A 7,027-nucleotide genomic window follows, 5' to 3' on the forward strand; every position below is an offset into this window, starting at 1 on the left:
GCTAGTGCATAAATCATTGTCACACACTAGATTTTGGGTGTATTTTGGTCTGTTAGAAGAAAGTGCCTCCTAAAATTTTAAAGAAAGAAAGACTTATATATGTACAAAATAAGGGTTGATATGATGAAGGGATGGAATATGACTGTAAGATGAAAATTATAAAAAAATTTTAAAAAGGAATTGATAAGGTGCTTGAAAAAAGAAAGAAGAGGATAAAAAAAAGAAAGAAAGAAAGAAAGAAAGAAAGAAAGAAAGAAAGAAAGAAAGAGAAAGAAAGAAAAAGGGGAGAGAATGTGATCAGGCAGGAGACTAGAACAAAGCCATACACTAGAGATTTAGGGTATATTTTGATATGTTAGAAGAAACTGTATCTCAAAATTTTAAAGAGAGAACAAGTTATATATATGCCAAAAATAAGGGTAACTACTATGAAGGGATAGAATATGACTCTAAAAATGAAAAATAAAAATGTGTTTTTAAAAAAAGATTGATAAGATGTTTGAAAAAGGGGAAAAAAAACAGTTAAAAAAATTAACTTTGAAAGACTAATGAATCATGGTAAAAAAGCCATGAATTCCATGTGCAGTATTCCTCTAGTGCTGGTGTTTTGCCGTTCTCATTGATGGGTAAACTTCATCTTGGCTGGCTGTTTGTGCTGATCTTCTGGGGTAGGGGCCTGTTGCCGTGGTTCCCAAATGTCTTTGCCGGAGGCAGAATTGCCCCGCCCTTGTCAGTCCGGGCTAAGGAATCTGCTCGGGTTTGCTCTCGGGAGCTTTTGTTCCCTGTAAGCTTTCCATACAGCTTTGAAGGACAAGAGTGAAAATGGCAGTGTCCCAGTCTCTACCCTTGAGGAGCTGAGAACTCGGGGCCCTGCTCCTCAGTGCGCTCCGAGAGAAAAGCAGTCACTCCCGTCTCCCCAGTCTCTGGCCGCACTCCGTGCTCACCCGGCCTGTGATTGAGCATTTCTATCTCTGGCACCCGACCCCATGTGGAGTCTCCAAACCCAGCAGATCCCTGCGGTGCGCTCCTGCGCCGCTCCTCCTCGGGGGAGGAAGGGGAGTCTCCCTGGATCTGCCGCTTGTTGGGTCCCTGATGCAGGAGCAGTGCCCTGACTGGGCCGCAGATCACAGTTTATGGCAACCCCGAGCTGAGAGTCTGCGCCTCGGCTCCATCTCTGTAGCCTGCTTCCCCGCTCCGATCCCTGGGAGCTGTGCCACACTCAGGCACCCCTGGTCTTTCTGTGACCCCGAGGGTCCTGAGACCACACTGTCCCACGAGGGTTCCACCCCCCGCTTAGCCACTGGAGCGATGTCCTTCAGCGGAGCTGACTTCTAAATGTTCTGATTTTGTCTCCGCGGCTCTATCACTTGCCAGAAGCGGCCGACGGAGGCCCCTCCCCCGCCAACTATCCTCCCGAATATCGCCTCGGATTCACTTCTCCGCACGTCCTACCTTCCAGAAAGTGGTCGCTTTTCTGTTCAGAGAGTTGTTGCTATTCTTTTCTTCGATCTCCTGTTGAGTTCGTAGGTGTTCAGAATGGTTTGATCCCTGTCCAGCTGAATTCCTGAGACCAGACGAAATCCAGGTCTCCTACTCCTCCGCCACCTTGCTCCGTCCCCAGCAACATGTTTTATTAAACACAAGGTACTATGCAGAAATTTTTGTTATTGGAAGGGTCCTTATATATCACCTATTTCAACCCACTGATTTTATAAATTGGGAAAATCAGGGTTGAAAACAAACTGTTCATACAATTATTGACCAAACCAGGACATTTTGGAGCTTATAATGGAGCACTATTCATGATTATACCTACGCAACTGCTATAAATTGCAAGTGTTCCAGGCAAACTGGGATTTCTAATCAGTTTACCCAAAGATGGCCAATGACTTGCCAATGGTCCTAAGAAATGATATTAGCTATCTCTTTTGTACTCAGTTCAGCATTCTTTGTGACCACACCTGCCTCTTTTAATACCTTATTCTTGAATTGTATTAATGATCAAACAATATCTTAAGGAATTATTGAAAATATTCATAATTTTCCAGAGACCAGGCTAAAGCCTGTCCTTAGCTTTCCCCTCTGGCCCTACCCTGCTTCCCTGATTCCTCTGCTCCTGAGAGCACACCTTCGGTAAAAAACAACTTTCATGAGAATCTCATTTCAGGCTCTGGTTCTAGAGGACCCAAACTAAAGACAGCAGGAGTGATTGTGGATAGCTTTCAGGGTCCTCAAACTTTGATGACAGAAATGGAGGCCTTGGTGGTACTTGTTTGGCTCAAGAGCTAGGCAAACCGTAAGATTAGAAATAACACCTTAAAGAGAAGGGTACAAATTGTGGGTAGAAGTTTTCTGGGAAAGGTAAGGTAAGCCTACAGTGGGTTGGTCTCTGTCCGCAAAAAGGTATATTGAAGTCCTACCTCCAGAACCTGAGAATGTGACCTTATTTGGAAATAGGATCTTTGCAGATGTAATTAATTAAGATGAGGCCATACTGGAGGAAGGTGTGCCCTAAGTCCAACATGACTGGTATCCTAATAAAAAAAAGAAAAGAGACGCAAGCCTGTAAGGAAGGTAATGTGAAGACACACAGAGAGAACCCCAGTGTGAAAATGAAAGCAGAGATGGGGTGTGCATGCACAAATGGAGAACCTGCCAGCCACCACCAGAAATTAGGAAAAGGCACAAAACGGTTCATTCCTCTCAGCCCCTAAGAGGAAACCAATCCTGCCAGCGCCTGGGTTTTGGATTTCTAGCCCCTATAACTGCGAGAATGAATTTCTGTTGTTTTAAGCCATCAAAGTATATTGTAATTTATTTCAGCAGCCCTGGGAAATTCGTATACCTAAGTATGCAATGGTAGTGAGTCGGCATAAACTATGACAGAACCATTTCTATACCAGCTGTTGCTGGCAATTGTGCACCCCTCCCTGTCCCACTTCTTACCAAGAGGAAATCCAGAGAAAAGGAAACAGTGGCCAAAAGAGGCTTCATTTTCTCCTATCCTGTATAGCATTTTGCTCCCATTAAGTGTTGCATTTAACTAAATCACAAACTTGCAGAGGGTATGTTTATGTAGTCCTTCCCATTATAACCCAACCCAGCCCACCTGAAATGCTCTGACACTCTTGAAAATAATTCTGATTAATGAATAAAACATGATAAACTGATAATTAGCTTTTGAAGGTGAATGCTTTAACAAGGAGGGTAATTCAGTAAGGTTCTAATTGTTTTCCCCAGCATCAGACCCTTAGCTGACATTTGGTTTTAGCTTCAGCATAACAATTCCCTGTCTATGTTTAGAAAGACCACGAGCAATTTCCTAGGACTTGGCCAGATATTATTCACAATGCCTGGATTACACACTTTGAAAAATGTGAAGTTGTATGTTAGTCAAGATTCCAAATCTAGTTTTGGCTTAGGCTCCTGGCTTGGAACACTGAACAAAACTTATGATCGGCCGTGTTTTGTTGTCGTTGTTATTGTTTTTTTTTATTTCTAAGCAAAACAACATGAAGAGACTTTTGCTACTAGTTAATTAACAACTTAAAACCCATAGATGTTAATGTTAATGGCAATGGGTCAGGCAGAATTTAAGGACAGATATTTTGCATGCCATGGCTGCTTCTATATTTTGAATGTTAATCCTAAATGTGGGAAATTATGGGGGTTATTTCAAAAGTTAATAAAAATACTTTGGTATTAATTTTTTTTTCAAATTAACAATCTGGCAGTTCATATGCCTTTGCGAGAAATTGTCTAGGGCCCTAAAAAAAAGAACCAAAATGTATTCAGCAAAGGTATGCTCAGAAATATTATATCTGAATTTTTCTTATTTTCCTTGAAAGAATAGAAGAGATAAAAACTGTTTTCATATGAAATATGCTTGGTGTCTCTTCCTAAAATCCGATTTCTGCTGTTAGCTGAAGCCAAACCATCCGTTAGAGAAATGTGAAGGAAAAGGCAGAATCCTTTTCTTGAATGCAGTCACCCACTCGCTGCCTGAATCAGTTCTTTTCTGGGTGTCAAATCTAGAAAATCCCACATGCTCCCATCATCATATTCTAGTGAAGGGAGCCTTTACTGAAATTGATGCTTGTAAAACATTAATCGTTAGGAAGCTGCCTATCTAAATGAGAATCAAAAGCATTACGAGATGAACTCGGAAATGCCAAATTGAGGGAGAGGGTAAAAGGTTAAAGAGAACCCTGAAAACTAGATGGCAAAAGTGTAGGTGGTGCTTGAGAATCAATAAGCCATGCTGGAGTTTGTAAACCAAATGATTACAGTGGCCTGGCAGGAAACAATTACTATGGTCTCCGAGTGTACATCATAATAAATTGCAAAACTCCACTTTGTCCAAAGGGGGCAGTCACAGTTCAATTGCAGCTAATAGTTGCCTAGTGGGAATGCAGCACTACGGCTCTCAGATTTTTCTGATTTGTTAAGAGAAATCAGAATTTCCAATTAAAAAAATAAAAAAGCTTTTTGGGAGATGGGAGATGTTTGGGAGCTAATTAAAATTTGTTTAAAAAGCACTGCTCAGGCAAAAATCTTTTTCAGCCCTATGGAGACATGGACTATTATCTTGCAACCTCTTGTCTGCACTGAAATTTTATTTCAGCAAGGGCCAACCACAGGTTTCAATGCTACAAATAAAATGACTGTACTTCCTTATACTTAAATGAAATGTACTGAGTGGTCAATTTAAAGATAAGAACTCCTGTTTTTCTAACAAGGGAGAAAGAGGGACCAGTGGAACAGGCAACATTCAGAGATGGACAAAACAAAATATTTTATTCCCCTCCCCCCCTCAAACATTTCTTTTGAGAAACAGTCATGGGACACATGTTCTGTGAGTTGCTGAAACTTTTAGCTGATGCTTGGAACAACCATGTTATGCAGGGGTTGGTTGGTTTGTTTGTTTTGTTTGTACTTCTCTGAATGGTAAGATGTTACAAACAAGCAGAGTAAAACATATAGAATGCACATCGAATTTGTTCTAATATTTCTCTTCCAAAGAGCCTTAAAACTTAAACTAAGAAGGAAAAATGTTTCTTAAATTGGATACATTGCCTAGGAATTATTTGTGGATGAGAGGAAAATAAGCAACCACATTTATTTCATGAACTAAGTGAAGACTAAGGACTTAAACGTCCCAATTTCCTGAAAGCATCTGAAATATCTTGTCCCCAGATAATTTTGATATTGTTGAGCAGAGAGGAAATAATGGCTGAGGACATTTCTAGGGCTGCTGAAGGAACCAGGGAGCTTTCATCACAAAAATATTACTAGTGTCTTTCTTTTATTGAAACTGAAAAGTTCTTAAAGAATTCCTGATAAAAATAAAGATTAATTTGTTCACAGCTGAAAGCTTAACTTAGTACAGGACCAGAGACAGGATAAAATGTTCTACATTTTACATTTCTGAGTCAATAAAATTGATGGCTTCATTTCATATTGGGGAAATTATTAGCATATGGGGAGATTTTATTACGTGACTTAAAACAGAAGAATGGCATGATACGAATTATGTGAATTGTCCTGATTTCATTATTTTAAACTTAAGATTTTCCTGGCACACAAAAGAGAGTTCTTTGTCTTCAATTAAAATAAACAATAACAACAACACAAATAATCATAATTCAAGTATCAAAATGTAAAACACACAATTTAATCTCAATGGTCCAAATCCACCTGGGGACATCAAGAACCTCTTACTAAGGCTTATTCAGCATGATTTGGCAAGATGAAAAGAGCAAAGTGATTTACAGAACATATGGGCTGTAAGGTGGCACAAATTTGCATCCTGAGCATTTTGGCTTCTGCTGCTCAAGTTAAGATCCCAAAGGTGCAGATGAAGGAACATGCTAGAGCACCACCTCGGCATCATTTTAGCTGACAGTCGTATCTGTGTGATTATAGGCAGGGCAATTTCTTTGATCCCTGGTTTCTTTCCTTTTTCTTTTTTTTCAAAATCAAGAAAGCTATGTATATTGTCCCTCTTCAGTGTTTGTGGTAATGCTCTTTCAAATATGAGGTATTATTGTCATTGGGTAGAACTTTATCAAACCTTTTCCCATGTGGTTGATATTGGATGAAGCCCTGCCTATATTTTCTAAACTATGAGAATATAAGGTGAAAAAAAAAATCACATAACTTTTTCCCTTGAGTAGTTTTTTTGCAGGGTTACAAAAATGTAGGACAACCCATAGCCTATTTTTAAAATTTCAAAATTTTATTTAATTTCTTTGAATGTTAATGTCAAAGTTTCCAATCAGAAGTCTGGTTGTCAAAAACAAATATTGCCTTCAATTTGCGGTCACTAAATGCATGTGGATTAGCTATTTTTAGAACATGAGACTAAGGCTCAAATTGGCTATCAGTAAATAGGCATAGTCATCACTCAATTTATTTGATAGAGTCTGTTTAATGTTCTATTATTAAGAATAACTACTTAAAAATTGCCAAACCTCCAGTTTTCATGAGGGTTGAGTATCTCATCATACATCAGCTAATAATAATTTTTTCTTCAACCACTTTTAGGAGGCAATTTAGAAGTAATTGTTAAATTTCAGTAAATTAAATATTACTAGCAGAAATGATGGACTACAATTAAGTAAGGAAACCTTAGTTGAACTGACATAAAGATTTTGACTGATAAAAGGAAAAAACTTATCAAGAAATTTCCCAGGAAAAACAATGTTCTTAGCATAGAGTGACATGTGTGTTTAAGATTAGATGTCTTAAATAAAATCTATCAGGTTTTTTTTTCCAGGACAAAATTGAGGGTCTAACATAGCTACAAATGATATTGGTTTGGCATCAGATTAATTCCACTTCAGATATGTAGGAATATGAACACTGTAAGCATAAGATGCATTTTAAAACAATTTTATTGAAATTTATAGAAATTAGGCTTAGATTTTGGAATCAATTTTGAGAGGCAGGTGACTTGCATTTACTAAATTCAGCTTTTTTTTTTTTAGCATATCTTTGTAGTCACATTGTTATTCCTAACTTTTTT

Source organism: Callorhinus ursinus, unplaced genomic scaffold, assembly GCF_003265705.2.
Source record: "Callorhinus ursinus isolate GAN/ISIS: 27379988/994484 unplaced genomic scaffold, GSC_fseal_2.0 scaffold1, whole genome shotgun sequence".
NCBI lineage: Eukaryota > Metazoa > Chordata > Mammalia > Carnivora > Otariidae > Callorhinus > Callorhinus ursinus.